This window comes from Halichoerus grypus, chromosome 5 (genome assembly GCF_964656455.1).
Source record: "Halichoerus grypus chromosome 5, mHalGry1.hap1.1, whole genome shotgun sequence".
Classification (NCBI taxonomy): Eukaryota; Metazoa; Chordata; class Mammalia; order Carnivora; family Phocidae; genus Halichoerus; species Halichoerus grypus.
In genome coordinates, this window is record NC_135716.1 from 54,593,961 (window position 1) to 54,621,365 (window position 27,405).

General features: G+C 33.9%; 1 long non-coding RNA gene across 1 annotated transcript in view; it reads left to right on the plus strand.

Moving 5' to 3' along the window:
* The first annotated feature begins 1,908 nt into the window (after positions 1 to 1,908).
* The window catches only part of LOC118547447 (uncharacterized), a 250,131-nt gene continuing 224,634 nt past the window's right edge, over positions 1,909 to 27,405 (plus strand). Inside the window, exons 1-5 of the long non-coding RNA XR_013447833.1 lie at positions 1,909 to 2,020; positions 7,343 to 7,402; positions 8,472 to 8,922; positions 10,389 to 10,420; positions 11,871 to 11,909. This is a non-coding gene — a long non-coding RNA (uncharacterized LOC118547447). The remainder of the gene's footprint in view (positions 2,021 to 7,342; positions 7,403 to 8,471; positions 8,923 to 10,388; positions 10,421 to 11,870; positions 11,910 to 27,405) is intronic.

Genomic DNA, 27,405 nt, shown 5'->3' on the forward strand with positions numbered 1-27,405 from the left:
ATCAAAATTAAGTTTTCCCAAAAGAGCTCAGGGATTATCATAGTGAATATATAAACAGCTGAAAGAACATTGATAAATGGTAGTTAGCAAGATTTCAATGAGAGATAAAAAAACGTCAATTTAAGAAAAAAATCAAGGCTAAAGAGGAAATACTAGTAGGCATTGTGAAGTTATGGGAGAAAATAACAACTTTCTAGAGATCAGTTATTGGGGGCGCCTGGGTGGCTCAGTCAGTTAAGCGTCTGCCTTAGGCTCAGATCATGATCCCAAGGTCCTGGGATCGAGTCCCACATCGGGCTCCCTGCTCAGCAGAGAGTCTGCTTCTCCCTCTCCCTCTGCCTACCTCTCTGCCTACTTGTATTCTCTATCTCTATGTCAAATAAATAAATAAAATCTTTAAAAAAAAAATAGAGATCAGTTATTGGGAACTGTCATTTGTGATCCTAACTTTGAATAATTTTTTTTAATATAAGGCAGAAACATCTCTCTTCTCCTGTAGAACAAATTGCAAAAAATATAAAAGAGAACGTGGGCAGAGGATAAAGAAGAGAAAAATCAAGATGTGACTAGTAGAGAGATGACACATATGGCAAAGATGCCTCTCTAGTTCTTATAAGGGAAGTATTGGTAATTGTTATCAAATGCCACTGTATATAATTTATAGCCTGTCCCATGCAATAAAACTTGTAGTATAGAATATAGTGCTATTTTTATGATATTCATTAAATCATTCTCAATAGATACTTTATATTTTCCATCAAGCCCTGTGGTTAAAAATTCCCTTCAAATATAAGAATTCCCAACTGACAACTCCAGTCAACATTTTGGTTTTCAGCATAAGCAATACTGATTAAGAAGCATTTAAAAATATATTTTTTCTTTGTTTAAGGGTGCTATTCAATATGCAACTATACAAAGATGTGTAAGTCACTCTACTATGAGAATCACCATAATTATTTTGATTTCTAAAGCTTATTAATATTTTACATCTCTTTTTCATGCCAAATCATTGAAATAAAAAGTCTAAAAATAATAAACTGAGATTCACTTACTTATGGGAAAATATCAAGAGATAAATCATGCATGTTTTGGAGTCTCAGAAAGGAGAAATGGAAGGAAAGAAAAGGAATTTGAAAATACAGTGAGTGAAAAAAATGTAAAAAAAATTGAAATAATGAACTTTATTTCTTAGAGAAGTTTTCTGTTCACAGCAAAACTGAGTGAAAAGAACAGAGGGTTCCTATTTACTCACTGTCCCCACAACCTCCCTTACTAGTAATGTCCCACACCAGAACGGTGCATTTGTTACAAATGATGAACCCACACTGACAACATCATCATCACCCGAAGTCATAGTTTACATTAGGGTTCACTCTTGGTGTTATACATTCTATGGGTTTTGACAAATCTATAACGACATGTCACCACCATTATAGTATCACACGGAATAATTTCACTCCCCTAAAATCCTGTGTGTGCTGCCGATTGATCCATTCCTCTGGTAACCGCTCATCTTTTTGCTGTTTCCATAGTTTTGCCTTTTCCAGAATGTCAAAAAGTTGAAATCATATAGTATGTAGCCCCTTTATATTGGTTTCTTTTTCTTAGTAATACATGTCTAAGATTCCTCCATGTTTTTTCATCGCTTGTAGCTTATTTCTCATTGGTAATGAAAAATATTCCACGGTCTGGATGTACCACAGTTTATTTTATCAACTCACCTACTGAAGGGCATCTTGGTTGTTTCCAGTTTTTGGCAATTATCATAAAACTGCTCTAAATATCAATGTGTAGGTTTCTGTGTGTCCTTTTCAATTCATTAGGGTAAATATCAAGGAGCATGATTGGGGGGGATTTTCAGGTAAAACCAAATTTAGTTTTGTAATAAACTGTCAAACTGTCTTCCAGAGTGGCTGCACCATTTTGTGCTACTACCAGAAATGAATGAGAGTTCCTACTGCTTGACATTCTCATCAGCACTTGTTGTTGTCAGTGTTCTGGATTTTGGCCATTCTAATAGGTGTGTGGTAATATCTAATTGGTTTAATTTGCAATTCCCTAATGACATATAATGTTGAGCATCTTTTCATATGTTAACTTGCCATCTGTGTATCTTCTTTGGTGAGGAGAAATGTCAAATTTGATAAAAACTATTAAACCAATAAATAAACCTCAAGGAATTTCAGGAAACACATGCCACCACCAGCATGTCATAATCAAATTGTTGAAAACAGCAACAAGGAAAATCTTAAAGAGCAGCCAGAGAAAAATGATGCATTATGTACCCAAAATAAAGATGTGAATTATGGCAGACTTGTCAGAAGCAATGTAAGTGAAAAGGATAGAAAATGGCACCTTTAGAGCACTGAAAAGAAACTCTTAACCTTGAATTCCACACCCTGATTCTGTCTATGAAATAATAACTGCTACAAGACTTCTGCCCTTCTTTAACAACTAGAAAACTGAGCAAAATATATTGATCATGTGTTTTCAGAAATTTAACAAGAGGCCTCTAAGGACAGTGATCCCTAGGGAAAGTGAAGCAGAATTTGCACACATCTTTAAAACATAGCAAGCCCAGCAGCAACTTCAGAATTTTAGGTATTGTCTAATCCTGTGTACACCTCCCTTCTTCTGGTTGATATGCTTCTATTCATAAAACTTATGACTGTACTTTATACTATTTTCTTTTTCTAAAACCATTATTATGCTCTAGTGGCTTAGACCCTACATCTCATAGGTAGCTTTGCCTTTTTGCTTCACTCTTAGCTGCTATCTCTCATAATTAACAAACAATTTACACTTTTACTGTGTGGGATACCATTTATAAGCACTGCAGTTTGTTTTATTGATTTTTTTCTTAATCCAATATTTTTAGATTGATTGCATGATGCAATAATGTTATTTTGAATATATGTTGTTACATAAATTATATGGTAAAATTATCTTTGCCTCTTTATTCTTACAATTCAATGTGGCTGCTATAGCTAAAAAATTATATGTGATTTCATGTCATATTTCTATTGGAAAGCATGCTTTAGAGAAACAGCAGAACAAGCGAATACCTGTATGGAAAAAAAATCACCATGACCTGTATCTAAAAATCATCATAAAAATAACTCTAATTAGATCATAGATCTAAGTGTAAATACCTAATCTATAACACATCTAGAAGAAAACAAAGGGAAGTATGTGATTTTGAGACAGGAAAATCATTTTTGATAATATAAAAAGTTTGAGACATAAAAGAAAATATTGATAATTTAGAATTTATCAAAATTAAAAACTTCCATTCTGTGAAAATCAAAATTAAGAAAATCGACAGGCAAGATATACACTTAGAAAAGTGTTTGTGATATCAATATCTGGCAAAGATTTTGTATACAGAATAAAGAATTTTTACAGTTTAAAGATAAAAAGACAACCCAATGGGAGAAAATAGCAAAAAATATAAACAGGTATTTTATTTATTTATTTATTTATTTATTTATTTATTCATTTATTCATTTATTATTTATTTTAAAAAAGATTTTATTTATTTATTTGAGAGAGAGAGAGCACACAAGCAGGGAGGAAGGGCAGAGGGAGAGGGAGAAATCAGGCTCCCCGGTGAGCAGGGAGTCCAGTGTGGGGCTCAATCCCAGGACCCTGGGATCATGACCTGAGCTGAAGACAGACGCTTAACAGACTGAGCCACCTAGGCGCCCCATAAACAGACATTTAAAAATAAAAAATATATATAAATAGCTAATAAGCATATGTGAAATTACTTTAAATAAGCAGTCATCAAAGATGTACAAATTACAATCATAATGAGATACCACTACATAGCACTCTAAAGCGCTCAACATTGCTCGGCATCAGGGAAATCCAAATCAAAACCTCAATGAGATTCCACCTCACACCAGTCAGAATGGCTAAAATTAACAAGTCAGGAAACAACAGATATTGGCAGGGATGAGGAGAAAGGGGAACCCTCCTACACTGTTGGTGGGAATGCAAGCTGGTGCAGCCACTCTGGAAAACAGTATGGAGGTTCCTCAAAAAGTTGAAAATAGAGCTCCCCTATGACCCAGCAATTGCACTGCTGGGTATTTACCCCAAAGATACAAATGTAGTGATCCAAAGGGGTATGTGCACCCCAATGTTTATAGAAGCAATGTCCACAATAGCCAAACTATGGAAAGTGGCAAGATGTCCATTGACAGATGAGTGGATAAAGAAGATGTGGTATATATATACAATGGAATATTATGCAGCCACCAAAAGGAATGAAATCTTGCCATTTGCAACGACGTGGATGGAACTGGAGGGTATTATGCTGAGCGAAATAAGTCAATCACAGAAAGACATGTATCATATGACCTCACTGATATGAGGAATTCTTAATCTCAGGAAACAAACTGAGGGTTGCTAGAGTGGTGGGGGGTGGAAGGGATTGGGTGGCTGGGTGATAGACATTGGGGAGGGTATGTGCTATGGTGAGTGCTGTGAATTGTGTAAGACTGTTGAATCACAGACCTGTACCTCTGAAACAAATAATACAATATACGTTAAAAGAAAAAAAAAAAGAAGATAGCAGGAAGGGAAAAATGAAGGGGGTGAAATCGGAGGGGGAGACAAACCATGAGAGACGATGGACTCTGAGAAACAAACTGAGGGTTCTAGAGGGGAGGGGGTTGGGGGATGGATTAGCCTGGTGATGGGTATTAAAGAGGGCACATACTGCATGGAGCACTAGGTGTTATACGGCAACAATGAATAATGGAACACTACATCAAAAACTAATGATGTAATGTATGGTGATTAACATAACATAATAAAAAAATGTCTAAAATTTGAAAGACTGATAATGCCAAGTCTTTACATGGACCTAGAGAAACATGAATTCTTACACATTGCTGTTGGGTTTGGAGAATGCAAAATCACTTTACAAAACAGTTTGATAGTTCCTTATAAAGTTAAATATATATTTATACATAATCCAGCAATTAAATGCTTAGGTATTTACCCAAGAGAAGTGAAAACTTACGCCACACAAATCTGTACACAAAGTTTTTTAACACCGTTATTTATAATAGTTAAAATTGTATACAATCCAAATGCCCAACAAGATTTAAATGGGTGAACAAGTTGTGTGGTATATCCATACAATGAAATATCACACAAAAGTAAAAGGATTGAAAATTACGATGAATGCAACAAGAGCAAATCTCAGAAACATTATGTTGAGTAAAAGAATCCAGACAAAAAACAACATGTACTTTGTTTCTGCTTATATGAATTTCTAGAAAAGGTAAAATAATCTACAGTGACAGCATGTCAGTGGTTCCCTATACCATGTATGGAGTGGGGAGTGACTGCAAAGGGGAAAGAGAAAACTTTTTTGGGTGTTAGGAAAATTGTCTATCTTGGCGGTAATAAAAGTTACACAGATGTTCACATTTCTGAAAATTCGTTAGTGTGCACACTTAAGTTGGTATAATTTTGTATGTGTTATACCACAATGCATTTCTTTTAATAAAAAATAATGTGAACAGGTGGGTAAGGAGCAAGTGGTATGAAAGCCAACTTTAGCTTTGTGAAAGCTGTAAAATAAAAAAAATATATATATATCAAGTTGCTCTTAATTGAAAAACCAGGAAAATTCAGCATAGAGATTTGCAGCATAGAGATTTTAATTTATTTTAATAGTGAGGTTTTTCCCCAACAATTACAACTTCCTAAAATTACAATAAGCTTGCTTTTGAGATGGCAATTTCCTTCTCAGTGAAGACATCAAGTATCGGCTGATGATCATTTTTCAGATATGTTCAAGAAGTACCTTAGAGATTAAAGTTTGTATTAACCAATCTTTAAGATGATTAAATAATACTAGAATCTATGATAGAGTTCTGCCTATAATATTTTCTAAAATATCTCTTAGTAATATTTCAATTGTAGTCTCCAGTGCTGCATATGGAGGCAACAACTTCAGATCTCTGCACAATCTATTTTTTAAGAAGCATGTAATCTGGAAGAGAAGACAAAAGTGGTGTAGCAAAATACAGTGCATTCCATGTAGAGATACAGAGATATCCCCAGAGTTCTTTCATGACATAGAAGCAATGTCACATTCTTAATATGGTAATTTGTGATCTCTTCCTGAAATATTTAAATATTAATTAGGAACAATTATAATAATTAAGGCATGAATTATTTATAAAGATACCAGTTATTCCTAAAATATTTGGAGATTATTTTAACATGAGGGTATTTCTTAGAATACCTCCAGTAAACTTCCAAAACATGTCTTTGAAAACCCAAACATGTTTAGCATGGTTGTATAATCCAGGAAAACCTCAAGGAAAAATGTGAATGTTGCAGATTATTCACCATTTAAAATTTTCTAGCATTCATTTTTCCTTAAGTATAAATAATTGACTATAAACTATGCAAAGACTTGTTTACCTGTATTTCTTTGAGATTCACCAGGTATGTCAGTTAAAATGAGCCAGTCTCCTCCATTACCACTACTCACTGTGCATGCTTCTACTTAAGAATTGGTGGAGATAGTACTATGACTCAGTTTGAATTTAAAATCAAGGTAATGGAACTAAACAAGATAGTTATCTCCCTTTCTCCTTATTCTCCTTTAGAGAGTTTTTGAGGTCAGATATTTGTAAAATGAAAATATTAAGCCAAATTTAACAGTAAATTTTAAACAGTGAACATGTGTGTAACTTTTATTACCATCAAGATAGACAATTTTCCTAACACCCAAAAAGTTTTCTCTTTTCCCTTTGCATCATTAGAGAAAGCAATCCCAGCTTCCATTTATCCTGAAGTATAAATTGCATATGAAAAGCAGCTCAAATTTAAGTCATGTCAGAGCAACTGTCTTTCTGAGTTTTAGCTTGGAACTCATATTTGAAATCATTGTTTCTCATTCAATGCCATCCTGATACTGATAGCAGGGTAAACAGTTCAGCAGGGACCTGGATGTACAACAGTGCTCTTGCTCCAGAGGACATCTTTGATTGTTCACATTTTCTTTCAGTCCCATCACAGTGTTAAAGTCCCTGATATCACACAGCACATTTTTAATACTAACTATATTCTCTAATTTTGGCAGAAATCCACTCCACTTTTGCGCAATACATTAACATACAGAAATTTAATTGCATTTATTGTTACTGTTTATCAACAAAGAGCATTACCTTTTTGAAGCTCAGATCCTTAATATTGCTGTCCTCTGCAAGAAACATTCACTCCTTTAATTCCCTTGTTCCTTAGCCTACCTATGTCATATACATCAGTTAAGAAGACATTTCACCAAGGATGCCTTTTCTCATCTTTCTAGATAAGAACAAGACTCCCTGATACATGGATCATAGTACCCTGCCAATATTTACTAATATTAGTAAGTATTCATTAGACTGTAGGCTCCAGAAAATATGGACAATACTTGTTTTTCTCAACCTTGTATTACCAGCATCTAATGCAATGCCTGGAGCATAGTAGAAGCTCTATACATATTTAATGATTAATAAATAAGTGAATGAATAAATGTGTTAATAACTAGATAAATGGATAGATAGTATTTGTAATGCATGATACACTTACACAGTCATTTCATTAATATTCACTCATTTATATATACTTTTATACCCTTCTCATTTATATATTTTAGAATCACATTGAATTTAATCAGTAGGGATATAGGATTTAAGTTGAGTAAACTGTGATAATATGTATCAAAAACATTCATAAATGAATAAGCACTTTGCCAAGGCAAGAGAGAAAAAATTAAAAGCCATTGTTATGTTCTTCACTCAAGTATTATTTTTTATATACTGTATTACACATACACATTCTCACTAGCATGTTACCACGTACATTATTATAATTTCCATTTCCTTCCCAATTTTTTTGAAGTCTTTATCTGACCTGTGGTCTTATTGAATTGCTTTGTTTTAAACCACTTCTCCAGTTTGTCAAGGTCATATTATGGTCATGATGAATTTTGATCTTGAAATTCAAAGCGTTAATCAGTCTTTACAACTACAGAGAACTGTAAATTACTAAGTTCACAGACTTTTCCATCATCTAAGTCATTGATGAAAATACTAAGTAGCCTCTGGCCCAAGATTAACCTCTACATAATAAAACTTCTGTTTACCTTGGTTGGCAAAGAACTATCAATGAGTTTGATTGTTCTACGTTCTACTTGGTTTTCAATAAATAGGTCTATGGTGCTGATCCATTTTTATCAATTCGTGAATAAGTCAATAATTAGTATTTTTATAATAGTAGTATTGAAGACTCATTTCAAATTTTGGATGAAAAAAGGCTAAGATTAATGAAAACTACTAGCCAAAATAGATTAATAATAGTAAGAACAGTTAAAGTAAATCTTAAATTTGCTCCTGTGTTTATTTCCTTTCCTGTGCTGTTCCCCTTGTGACACTCTCCTTTTCTGAATATGACAGCTTCAAGCATGATGTCCTTCTCTGGCTGCTGTGCCATAAAGAAGTCTTTGTGATTATGAGAGGTGATCATCTTTGATGGATAATGAGATAAATATACTGTGCATTCTCAATCTCAAATTCATCTCTTGGACAATGAAATGATTTCACTTGTTGCTTGATGATGAGGACTTCTTCCTCAGAATAAACAAGACCTTATTTTGTCTCTTTATGCAGTCATCTGTCCACAGTTCTGCCTCTCTCCAGCAAACTGTGACTCCTTACAGACAAATGAATATTCATTCATCTTTGATCCCCAGTGCTTAGCACACATAGTAATTGTGTATGCTATGCCACGAGTGATTGTACACTACTATGCCATGAAGCAGGAAAATCTGGAGTTGTGAGGCATCAGCAGAGAGGAAATACAAGGGCCCCTCTGAATTTTAAGAACAACACACTGAAGATGGATTGGGTGAGTAATCCAAGGGGCTGACTAGTTGGCAGCTAGCCTGTCTTCAATTTTAAAATTCTATATTATAAGCATCTCTGGATGCACTGTGAAATGGATAGATAGGAAATTTTTTTCTTGTTTTTTTAATTTTCTTTTTTTAGCTGATGAGGAGACCGTGTGGGTCTCCGTTCTCCTGACCTTTGTTGTTTCCTAAGGTTATTTCTCTAAGATCTAAACACAAATATTTTCAGGAAGCCAAGAGACTCCAAAGAAAAATGATAAATAATAGAAATTGCTTTCATTTTTGAATGCTTGGAAAAATCCACAAAAATATGTTTACTTAAATTTTTCAATCAAACTTTGATTTCATGGGATTTTACTTGTCTTACCGAAGGAAAAAAAATCATTAAATAATCAATATGATAAGATACATATATATGTATATAAAATTATCATTCATTTAAAATTTGGAAATAATGTATTTTCCAATAACTGATTTGGAAATTGTCAGTATTAAGAACTAAGCTTATGCCTTTCTACAAGCTTTTGTAGCCCCATATTAATACATTCTCTGAACATTATTTCACCTCAACTAGTGCAGATGATTTCCAATGAAAAACAGATGACTTGTTTAAATATTTGCAATGAATTCTAGTTAAAATAGGCTAAAAAATAGTGCAAGAATGCATGCTACAACTTACATTATTTGTACCTGAGCAAAATATGTTCTAACATAGTTTGAATTTTATTTGCTTTTCTTTCTATAATGACTAACCTTCTTTTCTTTTACCACAAAATTCAGAGTTTGATTTTTCAATCTTCGAATTTGCCTCTAATTAAATTTCTACTCTTATTTTTCTTCTATTCTGAAAGCTAAATTTTTATGCGAAAATTGTTTCTACAAATATTGAATGTTTTCATATTAGGAATAATTTTTTTTTTTTTAAAGATTTTATTTATTTATTTGACAGGGAGAGACAGCCAAAGAGAGAACACAAGCAGGGTAAGTGGGAGAGGGAGAAGCAGGCTTCCCGCCGAGCAGGGAGCCCGATGCGGGGCTCGATCCCAGGACCCTGGGATCATGACCTGAGCCGAAGGCAGACGCTTAACGACTGAGCCACCCAGGCGCCCCAGGAATAATTTTAATACAATTACTTTGTGCTTTTGAAATGTGCCATTATCTTTAGGAAGGCTAAACAGAAATGCCGTTTTCAGTGGAAAGTTATAAAATACGTTATCCTTTGAGATAAGTTTAAAAAGATTATTCTAATGATTCAAACAAATATATTTCAAGAATATTGATAGGAATTTTCAAACTAATTTGTGTGATAACCATCAATAACATAAAGATGAATAAGACATAAGATGAATGCCTGTTATTTTAAAACATAATTAAGCAAAAGAGAAGCTGTGCACAACTAGCTAGCATGCTCTGAAAAAATAATTGGTTCATTAGCTAAACTATAACAGCCCTTTCTCATTTCTAGATTCTAATTGAAGAACGAATGGAAATAGTAAGGTGAGCTCATTGTACGATACACATAACCACGAGACAATTATAATTTCTGCACAAATGCCCATATTGTTTGAGATCTTTATTAATATGATAGTGGGGTACAGTGAATGATGCTGTGAGAGATTCACACTTCTGAATGTTGTGTGTGTGTGCACATATGCACATAGGCACACACACGAGATAAAGCAATATAGATGAATTCCAAGACTTCTTTTTTCTCCTGTCCACTCCCATTTCACTCCTAATTTGGTATGAATACTTCCAGTCCATGTTGTAATATTTTTACTATATTAAAATGAATCCATGAGCAATATATGATTGCTTTGAGTTTTTGAAAATTTTATACATGTCATCATGCCAAATTGTAATTCTGAAAAACATCTATCAAAGACACATAATTAATTCTTTGTTTGAAGTATGGTATTGCATCTTTAAAATGGTTTACACATATCTTCTGTAAGCAGCATATAAACTGCAAGTTTTAAATCTATTTTTATTGTTTCTGTAATCAAATGTATTGTGATTACTGATAATATGTTGACTATTTCTCCTTTATTTTTCCATGTTTCATCTTTTCCTATGTTATCTTTGTTTAGTCAGATTTTTTTATTCTCTTTTTATGGTCTACCTTTTTATGAATTATATATGCAGTATTCATTTTTGATGGTTTCTAAAAATTTCAAATGCATTCTTAACTTTATATAGGCTAAAACTAATCATTATCTCAGCTTCTTCCTAAACAGTTCATGGACCCCCTGATTTTTACTTCTCGTTTCCAATCTTTCAATATATTATCTAGTGTTTTAGTCCTTTGTACCTACCCCTTTTTTACTATTATTTTTTACACTCAATAGCTATTTAAATTTATCTTCAAATTACTAATTTCTTTACTTGTCACTATTCAATATACCCTACTTCTTCTGTTTGTGTTTATTTTCTTTCTTGCTGAAGAACATTTCATGTACAATGGTCTCCAATCTTGGCTAAAACACATGAAAATTATGTGAGAAGTCTTTAAAACTCAGTATTCAGGCACCTCCCTGGATCAATTAAGTGAGCAAATCTTGAGATACTCATTCAGGTATCAGAATATTTTTTATTGCTCCCCAGATGATTCCAAAAGCTGCCATCATTGCTTGAGTCCTTTTTTGGGGGGAGTATAGTTTGTGTGTGGTAATTCTCCCTTGTCTCTTGATGAATGAAAATACCTTTACTTACTTCCTGTTCTTGAGTGATTTTGTTTAACTAGGTATACAATTTTAATTTGGATAATTATAGGTCCTCAGGACTTTGGAGATATTCTATTATCTTTCAACATCTATTTCTTTTTTGAGAAGACAACAGATATTTAAACCTAGCCCTCAGAAACAAGTATTATTTCCAGTCCCCCCTTGAATTTCTTGGCTTTATCTTCTACTCATTACTCTAATGTTGAATATTTTTTTCCCCTCAGATCCCAACATGGGGGATTTCTGCTCCCACATCATTTTTTGTAAGTTTGTTCATTTATTGTTTGTTTATTTGCGTTTTATCAGTTGCTACATATAAAAGGAGCACATAAAAACAAACACACATGTGACTGTGTTTAGTTTGGCAGGAAAGATTTCCAATATCAAGGTAGCCTATCTGATTGATTAAGAGCATCTCTCTTTCTTTCTTTTCTCTTATACAATTAACTTGGATATTATAAGTCTTACATTCAATATGCTCTTTACCTTTCTTGAAATATGTATGCTTGATGAGAATGTAACTTGATTTGTTGCTAGGACTAATTTTCCTGTTGCAACTTCATGCAGAGTTCTAGCTTGTCACATCAGCATAGATAATCTTATACATTATCTGTAATTAGCATCATCTCTCCCTTTCTAAAATTTACTTCTAAGTTTTTACCTCTAGCAGAAGGACTGTCCTGAAACACTTTTACACCTTAATGGATCCAATTGCGTGGACTTAAAATAATAGATTTCTGCATTACAGAGGCATTTGTCCTTACGGAGACTGATTTATATTCTTTGCACATATTTTCATGTTATATGCCCAGTGTAACATGAAAGGAATTAATTTATTGAATGTTACATTTAACAAAGAATCCAGCAGAATAGTGTCATGTAGAGGTTCCCCCCCATTATTTCTATAAATAACAACAACAATAATAGTAACATACAAGATAATTTCTACCTATAGCGGTCTGACTTTTTTTTTTTAATGCAGTAGAAGGTCCTTCACACTCTATTTGTCAGTATGGCTTTAAGGTTTTCATTTTGTTGGCTAGAAGACAGATAAAGGGGATTACGAACAGAACTGAGCCTGGTTTCTGCTAATCTCCAACTTGAATTCTTTCAAGGGTTGCAAAATATGATTCAAGTATTTCACAAGCCTTTATAACCTGAGCCAGACTTTGTCATCTGTCTGGTATATGGGCCATCATGGGTGGATTTGGAACTGACATTTTATATCTCTGATCTCAACTGTATAAATATTTGTTTAGAGTGACTATCAACATAGCACACAGGCACTTTCCTCTCTGATGTATAGATGATAGAACAGTTCTTAACTGGGGCCCTATGGATTGGGCAGGCACAAACTATCAGAGGGCAATGAGACAAATTTTCAGTGAACTCAGATTTTATATTTCTCTATAGGCAAAATGTAGAGCAGTTGTTTCTATACCAAAAAAAACCTATTTCTTATAATTTGGGTTACATTAAAGATATCTCATGTATACGGCCATTTATGTGAATCTATAAATGGTGAACTGGTTTTCCCAAATACTTTATATGAGGAGTCTTTCTCTCATTTGGAATTAAAGATTCTATCTAAAGATTCTATTTTTCTATTGTCTTCCGAAGTACTATCTTCTAGGAAAACTGTTTTAAAACATCAAAAAAAAAAAAATGTTTCAGGCAATATTGTCCAAATATCCTAATCCTTATTAGATGAATTAATATTCCCAAAGAAATAACTCATGCTTATTTCATGGAAATAAGATTAAATTGATGTTATGAATATTATCATCTATCATAAGTTGTTTGTTAATATATTCAGTATACAATATAAAATCTGTCATTGTAATAAGATGACCCCAAATAGTTTAGCAAATCTTGAAAATGATAAGGATTAAAATCAAGGACATGTAAAAGACACAGAAGCTTAGAGAGCTTGGAAGGAATTTAGAGCCATCTATTTCTATCCTGTTTTCCTCAGATGGGGAAATGAAGGCAGGCACCTTAGCATGATTTGGAAATCTCTAAAAATGATATGATTTCTCTTAGAATTAAAGAATAATTTAAAGCTTTAAGAAATGAAGAACTTGGGGCACCTGGATGGCTCAGTCGTTAAGTGTCTGCCTTTGGCTTGGGTTGTGGTCCCAGGGTCCTGGGATTGAGCCCCACATTGGGCTCCCTGCTCTGCAGGAAGCCTCCTTCTCTCTCTCCCACTCCCCCTGCTTGTGTTCCCTCTCTCGTTGTGTCTCTCTCTGTCAAATAAATTAAAAAAAAAAATGAAGAACTGATCACTTAAATTCTATCACTTATTCAGCATTTTTTTGGAAAATTTACCTTTTGCAATCATTCTACATATACCAGCCTGCAGAGGTGAATAACACTGTCCCTAGTTTCAAATAACTGCAAGCAAGAATCCCCAATACTAGTCTATGTCGAGGAAATTAAAGATGGTGCTGTGAGAAATTCTGTTACAATGTTAAATTTATTAAGTGAAACAAAATATCTTTTCATATTAGAATGCTCTGTTTTCATTCTAATGATGCTGATGATAGTGGTTGTATCTTGTAGTTTCCATGGAGCAAAATAAAAAGTTAATAATGTGACATAAATTTGGTCTCTCAAATTTATTGTCATTTCTATTGTTGTTACTGATAGAAATATCTGTCAACTATTAGAAAAAAATGTGGCAATCAAGATCTAATAAAAAAAGGACAAGATAATGGATAATTAGAGAATATTTATAATCAGTAAATTAGAAATATGCTCACATGCTAAAGAAACCACAGTGGTGGATGTTTTGCTTATCATAAAGCTTTAATAATGAGTAGGAGTCATCTAGGTGACTCAGGTGTGGGAAGATATGCTAAAAACCAGTGTTGGATCTGCTAGCAAAATCTGGAACTGTTTTTTTGGTATCAAATTTCACCTAAGACTGTGCTTCTAGTTTGGGTACGTGGGTGGTTCAATTGGTTAAGCATCTGCCTTCACCTCAGGTCATGATCCCAGAGTCCTGGGATCAAGCCCCACGGTGGCTTTGCGGCTCTCTGCTCAGCGGGGAGTCTGTTTCTCCCTTTCCCTCTGCCTATCTCTCCACCTGCTTGTGCTCTCTCTCTGTCAATAAATAAATAAAATCTTAAAAAAAAAAAAAAAAAAGACTGTGCTTCTAGCCAAAATGGAGTAATAGGAACTGGATTTACTCTGTTAGCTTAAACAATAAAAAAAAAACCCGAAATATATTAAACAATTATTTTTGGACATTGAAAAACAAGCAGCACAGGGCAAGGGATTATATAAGCTATTAATTATAGTGATAATCTCTAAAAATCAGTGGCATAATATTTTGTACAATATACTAAAATGTTCGTTTGTGAACGAGTCTCTGGTCTTCTGTACAAAATAAAACTGGATTTTTTTCACATTTGCTAACAAAATGAGTTTCATATAGAATGAATATTTAAGTATGTTAAAATACTATAATTACTAGAAGAAAACATACTTTTATAAATTTTACATTTATTGCTTTAAAAATGATACAAATATATTTTGGTATAATTTAATACATGCAACATCAACTAGAGTATTCAACACCCATGGAGTATTCACTGGATACAGCTTTAGTAATGGGGCCAAATTAGTCCTAGACTAAATTCTGTCTCAGTTGCATCCTAATGAAGCTTATAAGCAAGCCTCAAAATGATCAAACTATTTCTTAATTACATTCTAGACCAAAATTCAAGAATCTTTAAAATAATACAAAAACACCCAACAACCAATAAAGTAAAATTCACAGTATCTGACAGCCAATCTATAATTACCAGGAATGCAAGAAGGAATATATAACCCATAATAAAGAGAAAAATCAGTTAATAGAAAGCCTGAAAAATGTTGTGGATGGTATAATTAGTAAATAAGGACATTCAAACAATTATTACAACTTATTTCCATGGGTTCAAAAAGCTAAAGGAAAGCATCAACATTTTAAAGAGACATGGAGGATGTAACACAAATTTTACATCTAGAGATGACAAATATAGTTTCTGAGATGAAAAGTAAACTGAATGGGATTAAAAGAGATGAGACAATGCAGAAGTAAGATTAGCCTCCCTGGAAAAGCAAATTTTTGCTGTTATAAAATATGGAGTCTGAAATTATGAAAATTTTCTTTAACGTTATCAAAATTAAGTACCTCTCTATAGTATGGATTGTCTCGCATAATGAAAATATCTAAAATTTAAATACTCAAATAAAAATGTATATCAGCAGAATGAAAAGAAAATGTGAAAGTACAACACTAGTTATGGAGGAATATAGTAAAGGAAAATAAAATTATTTTATTTTATATATAAATAAAATAAATTAATAAATAATACAAATTTTATATTATAAATATAGTTGGTCTACATAAAACAAAAATGATATAAGGATTAGCATATTTCCTTTTCTGAGAAACAGGAATCAATTTAAAAGGCAAATGAATATAAAGAATAATTAATTTTTACACATTATCAGCCTTTGATTTCTTTTTTTTTTTTTTGTCACTGACAACATCCCCTGCAGAAAATGATAAGATTTTCAAAATACTTGTTGAAGGGTGAGATGCCAAGATTTTTAATGACTATGGGAGAAAGTATTAGCAAATCCTTTCTTTGAAACTCAGTTCAGAAAATGAAGCCCTTTGTGCCAAGTGAACTCATATTAAATAACTGCCTTTCAGAGCAGCTCAAGAATAATAGGGTGCACCATTCTGGTGCTTTCCTACATATCCTATATCCTACATATTGTGTATATAAGCTATGTATCTATATCTACATCTAAATATATATCTATATCTCCTAAAATACTACTTTACATATAATGAAGTCATATTTTCCATATAGCTGTTCCAGTAGTCATTGACAAAATGTTATTATTAATTATTATTCCATCTATCCAAAAATATGTGAGATGAGAGAAATGTGCTAAAAGCTTGAACCATCTTCTGACTGGATTTGGGTTTATCAGTAATTTTAGAAAGGGAAATAACTAATTTATCAAATTATTTTATTCCTAGTTTATTAGGTAGAAATATCAAACTGAATCTGTTAAGGTTGGATGGACTTGTCTTAGAAGATAATATCTGTGGTTCTCACCTTGTGCTAAGACATATATCACTTGTGAATAATCAGACAAGTGTATACATTATTAAAATAGGTTATTATTTATGGTTTTATAAACAAAGTTTATAGAAATGATTTATGATTAATTGCATAATCAGTTTGAAATGTCATTGAAATATAAAATTATAAGTAAGTATTATTGATGTTTTTCCCCCAAGGGGAGAAAATGGCATTCTCTCTGTCACTTTCTATATTCTTATAAAGAAAATATGAAGGTGGAGTCCATCTGGTATAGTTCTCGAAATGGGCTGTTGAAGTGATATGTCTTTGGGTTTTTAAAAGAGAATTCAGGCAAGAAATGCACTGGTTTTCATTAAACTTTTGAAGAGGGTGTAAATTATATATGTTTTATCTAACATTGTGATTGCCTGACAACCACCATCAAATTAAGCTTACAAAAATTAAGGTAACTGGGTGCATGGACAGGTATGCATGAGAACAGACATTGTTCATCCTTTGATTACATTGATTACATTGTCACCACTGTCTTACTACAAAGAAATTGTATCCTAAAAACAGTGATGAGATCCAGATATTCCAAATGATTTGAATGCTCTCAGCTGTAACATTGCCGAGCAGAAGTTTTCTTCTTCCTATATAATGCTTTCTTCTACCCATATTAGGCTGCCACTTGGTAAAGTTTTATAAAAGGAAAGTAATCTACTAAAATAGCCCACTTGAATAATAGTTTCTAATATAGACCAAAGATAGTATCTAAATCATCACTTTCTAGCCACTGTGACTTATGTTTTGTGCTTTCTCAGTTGCCTTTCTCCCACAGATTCTTATAAAGATGGTTCCCTCAGGTCACTGAGTTTCCTTCTAAAAACACAACTTTTAATAAGATACTCTGTTACCACTCACCACATCCAAATTAGAACTTCTTCTCTCCAATCTTCTCCATTATGTCACTGAGTAGTATATTTTTTATAGTACTTATTTCTTCTTGAAATTATCTTGATCTTCTATGTGTATATTTCTTTGTTCTCTAACTCCCAAAGCAAAAATATAAACTCTGTAGAAGTAGGGATTTTGTCTCTCTCTAGGGCCTAGCACATTGCCACACATGAAAGACACACTCAAAAATTATTTGTTCTTTAATAAATTAATGTACTATTGAAGCAGGAATGACCTATTGAATCACAATTAATCTGACCCTTTGTCACATACAAATTATTCAACTATAAATATATAGAAGCCAATAAAATAACAACTTTTTACATATAAAAAAGGCTTAATATTTTTTAATGTGCTTTTTGATTGAAAATTTTAGAAGTGAAGAAGAAAAGTTATATGAGCACATGAAAATTTTTGCAGCTGTATATTTCTAGATCAAAGATTCTCACATTCTGTTTTTTTCTTCCCCAAGGGGGTCTTCAATTTTTCTCAAATTTATTCTAAAAAAATAGAGATTTAAAATATACACTGTTAGAGTTCTGCTTAGGATAAAGAAAGTTTTAAAAATGTTGCTCCCAGACTAAACAGTGGGAAAAAAAAACCCCATAAAATACAAAATAGTAACTCTCCTTGAACCAGAGAGCTGAAACTTCAAGGCAACCACATAATATATATTTCAAAAAGGGGCAAGCACCTGCAAGGAGAAATGAGACACAAGGCTAATCTTACTTTTGAGGAAGCATGGGAGGAAGACAATCCTTGCCAGTTCCAACTGAAGTGGATAAGACAGAGCAGCTACGTTTTTCAATAGCTGCTGAAGAGCGGATGTGGGTTAGTTTCACACACAAGTGGGTTAGCTGGAGAAGTGGGAAAGAGACAGAAAAAAAAAAAGGATAAAGAGAGAGAGGGGAGAAAGAGAGGGAGGAAAAGAAAACACATACATTTAAGTTACCAATATCAGGAATAAAAAGGAAGACATCAGTACAGATGTTATGAACATCAAACATGACAAGAAGTTATTATGAATAATTATTGAGGCATTGATTTTGACATTTTGAATGAAATGGACAAAATTGTAAAAAAAAAGACAACGTAAGAAAGCTGACAGAAAGTGAAATAGAAAATCTTATAAGCATATATTTACTAAAGTAATTGAGTGCACTAATAAAACTTTTTGTAAAACGAATATTCCAAGCCCAGGTAGCTTTATTTGTGAATTAATCTAAATATTTACAAATGTTTTGCAAACACTTCCAAAGGGTAGAAAAATTAGGAACATATCCAAATTCTTTATATGAGGCCAGGAAATTCTAAAACCTGATGAGAATATAAGAAAAGAAAATTACAGACTCATTAACAATATAAAACCTTAAAAGAAAGAAAAACATCGATCATCTACAAAAGGTAAAAATAGCATTTGAATACAAAGAAAAAATACACTTGGGGAATATAGCAGAGTAGAAAGCATCAGGAATCTATCTCCCCACCTAGACAACAATTGCAGTGGCAGGATCTAATGTAGCTATTTTGGAACTCTGGAATCTATAGAAGGCTTGCAAATTTCAGGGGAAGATTTGGGCTGTAAATTGCAGTTAATTGGTCAATTTAAGCTCTTTGCTCAGCAACAAGTTACCCATTTCCACCTCAGGGTCTCGTGACAGGGCTCATGCACGTGTTCTGAGAGCAACTTGCATGCATCTTGTGGGAGCCAACAACAAAACAACCAACCCAATTAAAAAATGGGCACATGACTTAGATATTTCTTCAAAGGAGATATATGAATGGCCAATAAACACATAAAAAGATGCACAATATCACTAATTATTTGGAAATGCAAAGGAAAACATCCTAATACTTATTAGGATGGCTACTCTAAAACAAACCAAAGCAAAAACAAAATAGAAAATAACAAGTGTTGGTGAGGATATGGAGAAATTGAAATCCTTGTGCACTGTTGGTGGGAATGTTCAGTTTTATGGAAAACAGTATGGTAGTTCTTCAAAAAATCAAATATAGAATTATCATATAATCCAGCAATTACACTCCAGGGTATATGCCCCAAAGAATTGAAAGCAGGTTCTCTATGAGATACTTGTAAAACCATGTTAATGGCAACCTTATTCACAATAGCTAAAATGTGGAAGCAACCCAAGTGTCCGTTGATAGATGAATGGACCAGCAAAATGTGGCATATGCATACAATGGAATATTACTCAGCCTTACAAAGGAAGGAAATCCTGACACATGCTACATGGATAAACCTTGAGGACATTATGCTAAGTTAAATCAAACTATGACAAAGGACAAAGACCGTATGGTTTCATTTATATGAGATAACCAAAGTAGTTAAAATCCTAGACAACAATATGATTGTATTAATCATGACTGAACTGTATACTTAAAAATGGTTAAGATGGTAAATTTTGTTATGTGTACTTTATCACAGTGAAAAAATATTAAAATATACAGAAATGTAAATGGGTAAGAACAGTTAAGGCAATCTGGAAAAGAAGAAGCAAGCTGGGACTTACACTCCCTGATATCAAGTTTTATTATATAGCTATAATAGTTAACAGAGTGTGATACCATTGCAGACACAAATAGAATAGTGGAAAAGAATACTGAGACCAGAAACAGACCTCACACATATATGAACATATTTTATGAAAAAAAGTGATTCTACAATGCAGTGGGAAAAAGTGGTTATTTCAATAAATGAGGCTATATCAATGGTTTTCCACATGGAAAATAATGTATAAAATTCCTTTCTCTACCACACACAGAAATGAATTGCATATAGATTGCATATTTAAATATGAATTTTAAACAGTGAAGCATTTAGTAGACAACTGGAAACATATCTTCATGCCTTCCAACTAGGCAAAGATTTCTAAAAATGGACATATGTGTTAAATATGAAGAAAAACAATCAATAAATGGATTTACATTAGAATTAACAACTCTTATTCATCAAATGCCCACTTGGAGAGAGGATGAACAGTGGTAGAAGTTATTCCAACAACATGTATCTTGGAAAGGAATATACAGACTACCCCTGCAAATTTGTATGAAAAAGACACACACACACACACACAAAAGATAACCAAACAGAAAAATGACCACACTTCAATAAACAAAGTGAGTTTTCAAATGTCTGTTTTAACATACAAAATGGTTGCTTAACCTATTAATCATTAAAGAAACGCAAATTAAGACTATAATGGATTACCACTGCAAATCATTTAGAAACACTAGACTAAAAAGTAAGGAACGTATGCATTGTTGAAGATGCAGAAGAACTGATATAATTACTTTGGAAAACTGTCAGCTTCTGCTAAAATTGAACATGTACAGAGCCCATGACTCACAATTTACCCTTCAAAGTGTGGTTCCAACAGAATATGTTCAAATGTTCACTAAAAGACATGTATCAAAATGTACATTGAAGCCCAGTTCATAGGGCTATATACATTTCTGTTTTTATCTTATTCTTTAATAAATAGACAAAATTCCCTAGTAAAACACCAGAATGTTCTAACTTGCGAATACAACTTGTATGAGCTACTCTGTTCTGGCCTTGTCTTAACGCTTTAGAACATCTCCTGTTGCCTCCCTTTTCTACTCATCACTCCACGTTCCTGGAACAATGTGCTCTGGCACTGTTGAATTTCTTGTGTTCTCCCAAATGCACTAAGCTACAGTATTCACTAAGGTACATTTGTAGGCTCACCTTTTCCTTTTACTCTTTACACCTCTACCCCTCCTCATCTTTTTAAACTATTCTTCAAAATTTGTTATTGTTCTTAATAGCTCAGGTCTCACTGCTCTGAGATTTCCTTCACATTCTTCCATACTGCTCCACCCCAAAAAGAGTGTGTACTCTTCTTAGATATAACTCTGTCACTTTCTGCACATAAATATGACAACACTGGTCATGACTGGGTATCTCACTACTTGTGTTTATTCCCTTTCAGATTATAAATCCATTGAGGGATGTTGAGGAAAGGACTTATGGGCACATACATTTATTTTTGATCCATCGGTCCATTGTCCAAAGCTTGTTAGAAAGTAATTACTAAATAGGCATCTGCTCAATGATCAAGTGAATTATTAAGAGATTTCCCCTAATGAATAAGTAGAATTGGCTGTTTCAACATGCGTAGCTTCTATTCCATCTAGGAAATGTATGAACCTCATCCTTCAGTTCAAGACAATATATGAGCCAGAATCAAATTACAGCAACATTTTCAATGTGTGATTCAGGGACTCCTGGGAGTCTGTAAGGTCAAGACAATTTTTCCTAATAACACTAAGACATCATTGGTTTTTTTCATCATTGTTTCATAAGTGGAACTTTCCAGGTTGTGCACGTCCTGTAGTGTCACAACCAGATGGAGGCAGAAATGAATACGAGACTCTCGATGTCTTCTACTGAGCCAGATATTAAAGATATTTGTAAAAATGTAAAATAATGCCACTTTTCTCATTGATATTTTTCTTCCTGAAAATATAGCTATAATTCATAAAAATGTGCAATTTAGACTCATTTGTAATGGGCTTATTACTGTTATTTCAAAATCAATTAATTAAAAAATTCTCAGTTAAACTTCTAATGTGGGAAATATTGATAAGTACAACCCACAAAAACTAAAGATCTTTGAGGTTTTCAATTAAAATGTAAAGTATCCTTACAGTAAAAAATAAAAAGAAACTGGGACTTCTGGGGAATATGGTGGCGTAGGAGAACCCTAAGCTCATCTTGTCCCATGGATACAACTAGATAGCCACATCGGTGTAAATAACCTAGAAAACAACCTGAAGACTGGCAGAACAGTCTCTCCACAGCTAACTGTAGAGAGGAAGCTGCATTGAAGAGGGTAGGAAGGGCAGACACATGGCTGGGAGCCAAACAGACCCAAAGGACAGTTCACAGGAGGGAGGACTTCTTGGGCATGGGGAGGAGAGTGAAACAGACTCCCAAACCAGGGAACTTACACAGGGAAGATGAATCCCCGTAACATTTGGCTTTGAAAACCAGAAGGGCCAAATTTTGCAAGTTCTTAAAATCAGTAGGAATTTTAAAAATCAGAACGCTTGTGGAGGGCAAGAGAAAACTGATTCCCTACCCTTAAAGAGACAGCACAACAAACAGCCGTTTGGAGACACAGTATAGAAACAGCAGTTTGAAAAATGCTGGGGGAGTATACAGGAGGGAGATTTGTTTACTAAACTCAGACCATGTGGTGGAGGGGTAGGGATCATTGGGGAATTTCTCGGGGAACAAAGGAGCTGGTGGACACCATTTCCCTCCCTGCTCCCCAGCATAAATGCAGGAACACCCGTGGGAACCTGCACAGTGCCAACACTGGCTACCTAACTTGTTAACATCATGCTTTGCTCCCACATCCTCCTGTGGCCATTCCTCCTCCAGCCAGGCTTAGGCTTCAGGTCCCCTCCCACAACAGACCCTGGCAAACCTTGTTAGCACCAAGTCCAAACCCTGTGTGCTTCTGTGGATCCTCTTGTTTCAACCTGGCCTGCCTAGGTTCCTGGCAGCTTCAGGTACCCTCCTACCTGCACAGAACTTACTGGCACCTATTGCCCCACCTCCACCTTCTGCAGTTTGGTGCTACTTCATGTCTGGCGAACACCTGGTCTGACTCAATTTAAGTCCAGGGCAACTCAGACTGGCCCACTAACAACACAGGAACCAGAGCCTGACCACCATAGGCAAAGAGAGCCATTGCAGACAACTAGACTAAAGGTAAAAGGGGCTGAGCCACAATAGCGGGCACAAGTGACATACATAGGAGACATCCCTGAAGCGCCACATTCTGGTGAATATGGGGTATTGCACTTCAGGGCACTATAGGACCTCTTATTCATAGAGGCATTACTTTCAAGAGCAGGAGACATAGCTGACATCCCTAACACATAGAAACGGATGCAGAGTTAGACAAAATGAGGAGATGGAAGAATATGTCCCAAATGAAAGAATAGGACAAAAATAACAGCAAGAGACCTAAATGAAAGGGAGATAAGTAATATACCTGACAGAGAATTTAAAGTAATGACCATAAAGATACTCACTGGACTTGAGAAAAGAGTAGAGGACCTTTGTGAGACCTTAACAAGAAGATAAAAAACATAAAAAATACCAATCAGAGATGAAGAACTCAATAAATGAAATTATAAATGATCAAGATGGAATAAATTGTATACTACAGGAAGCAGAAGAATGGATCATTGACCTGGAAGACAGAATAATGGAAAGTAATCAAGCTGAACAGAGAGAGAAAAAATAATAATAAATGAAAATAAGCTCAGAGAACTCAGTGATACCATCAAGTGTAATAACATTTGCAATATAAATATCCCAGAAGAAGAGAGAGAAAAGGGCATAGAAAATTTATTGGGAAAAATATAGCTGAAAACTTCCCTAATCTGAGTAAGGAAACAGAAATCCAGATCCAGGAAGCACAGAGAGCCTCCAACAAAGTCAACCCAAGGAGGTCCACACGAAGGCACATAGTAATTAAAATGGCAAAAAGTAGTGATAAAGTGAGAATTTTAAAAGCAGCAAGAGAAAAGAAAATAGTTGCATACAAGGGAAACACCTGTAGGCTATCAGGTGAGTTTTCAGCAGAAACCTAGCAGGCCAGAAGAAAGTGTCATGACATATTCAAAGGGCTGAAAGAAACAAAACAAAACAAAACAAAAAAACCAAACCCTACATCCAAGAATACTCTATCTAGCAAGTCTATCTTTTAGAATAGAAGAGATGAAGACTTTCTCAGACAAACAAAAGTTAAAGAAACTCATGGCCACTAAACTAGCCCCACAAGAAATATTAATAGGAACTCTTTGAGTGGAAAGGAAAGACCATAAGTAAGAGTAAGAAAAGTAGGCAGCACAAAAGCAGTAAAAATAAGTATATCTATAAAAATCAGTAAAGGTACTCGTAAAATAAAAGGATGTGAAGTATGACTCCATATACCTAAAATGTGGGCGAGAAAAGAGTAAAGAATGGGTTCAAACTTAAGTGACCATCAACTTAATATACACTGCAATATGCAGAAGATGATATGTATAAACCTAATGGTAACCACAAATCAAAAACCAGTAATAGATATACAAAACATAAAGAGAAAGGAATCCAAGTATAGCATTAAAGAAAGCCAGCAAACCATCAGAGAAGAGAGCAAGAGAAGAAAGAAGCAGAGAAGAACTACAAAAACAACTATAAAGCAAATAACAAAATAGCAATAATTACATACCTATCAATAATAACTTTGAATGTAAATGGACTAAATGCTCCAATTAAAAGACATGAGGTGACAGAATGTATAAAAAAAGCAAGACCCATACATATGCTGCCTACAAGAGACTCATTTCAGACCTAGAGACATATGCAGATTGAAAGTGAAGGGATAGGGTGCCTGGGTGGCTCCAGTTGGTTAAGCAACTGCCTTTGGCTCAGGTCATGATCCCAGAATCCTGGGATCGAGTCCCACATTGGGCTCCCGGCTCAGCGGGGAGCCTGCTTCTCCCTCTGCCCCTCTCCCCTCTCATGCTGTTTCTCTCTCTCTCTCTGTCAAATAAATAAATAAATAAATAAATAAAATCTTAAAAAAAAAGAAAGTGAAGGGATAGAAAAGGATTTATCATGCAAATGGCAGTGAAAAGAAAACTGGAGTAGCAATACTTATACTGAAAAAATCAACTTTAAAACAAAGACTATAACAAGAGACAAAGAAGGATACTATATAATAATAAAGGGGAAATCGAACAAGAATATATAACAACTGTAAATATTTATGCACCCAACACGGAAGTACCCAAATACATAAAGCAGCTAATAACAAACATAAAGGAAATAATCAATAATAATACAATGTTAGTAGGGGACTTCAACACCCCAGTTACATCAATGGATAGATCATCCAAACAGAAAATCAACAAGGAAACAGTGGATTTAAATGACACATGGAGGGGCACCTGGGTGGCTCAGTCGATAAGTGTCTGCCTTTGGCGCAGGTCATGATCTCAGAGTCCTGGGGTCAAGCACCATGTCAGGCTCCCTGCTCAGCTGGGAAGTCTGCTTCTCCCTCTCCTTCTGTTCCTCCCCCTGCTCATGCTTTCTCTCTCTCTAATAAATAAATAAAATATTTAAAAATAAATAAATATATGATAGATAGATGATAGATAATAAATAAATGACACATTGAACCAGGTGGATCTAACAGAAATACTGAGAACATTCCATTCTAAAATAGCAGAATATACAGATTTCTCAAGTGCATGTGAAACATACTCCAGAATAGATCACATTAGGCCACAAAACAAGTCTCAACAAATTAAAAAAGATCAAAGTCATACCATGCATCTTTTCTGACCACACATCATGAAACTAGAATTCAAACAAAAGAAAAAATCTGGTAATAGCACAGATACATGGAGGTTAAATAACATGCTACTAAACAATGAATGGGTCAACCAAGAAATCAAAGAAGCAATAAAAAAATACATAGAGACAAATGAAAATGAAAACACAATGGTCCAAAATCTTTGGGATGCAGCAAAAGCTGTTATAAGAGGGAAGCTTAGAGTAATACAGGCTTACCTCAAGAAGCAAGAAAAATCTCAAACAACCTAAACTTACATCTAAAGGAACTAGAAAAAGAACAAAAAAACCCCCCACAAACCGATAGAAGGAAGGAAATAATAAAGATTAGAGCAGAAATAAATAAAATAGAAACTAAAAAAACAATAGAGCATATTAATGAAACCAGGAGCTGCTTCTTTGAAAAAAATCAACAAAATCCTTTAGTGAGATTCATCAAAAAAAAAAAAAAAAGAAAAGAAAAGAAAAAGAAGAAAGAAAGAAAGAAAGAAAGAAAGAAAGAAAGAAAGAAAGAAAGGAAGAGGACTCAAATAAATTGGAAATCAAAGAGGAGAAATAACAACTGACACCACAGAAATAGGAAGAATTCTAAGAGAATATTATGAAAAATTATAGGCCAACAAATTGGACAACCTACAAGAAATGGATAAATTCCTAGAAACATATAACTTTCCAAAACTGAAGCCAGAAGAAATAGAAAATTTGAAGAGAGAAATTACCAGCAATGAAATTGAATCAGTAATCAAAAAACTCCCAACAAACAAAAGTTCAGGATCAGATGGTTTTACAGGTGAATTCTGCTAAATATTTAAAGAAGAGTTAATACCTAGTCTTCTCAATCCATTCCAAAAAAAATAGAAAAGGAAGGAAAGTTTCCAAATTCATTCTATGATACAAGGATTACCCTGACCAAAATCAGATAAAGACACTATAAAAAGAGAGAACTACAGACCAATATCTCTGATGAACATAGATGCAAAAATCCTCAACAAAATATTAGCAAACCAAATCCAAAAATTCATGAAAAAAATCATTCACCACAGTCAAGTGGGATTTATTTCCAGGATGCAAGGTTGTTCAACTAATGTGATACATCACATCAACAACAACAAAAAAAGGATAAAAACCATACAATCATTTCAATAGATGCAGAAAAAGTATTTGATGAAGTACAGTGTCCATTCATGATAAAAATCCTCAACAAAGTAGGTTTAGAGGTAACATTCTTCAACATAATAAATGCCATATATGAAAATCCCACAGCTAACATCATACTCAATGATGGTAAACTAAGAGCTTTTCCCCTAA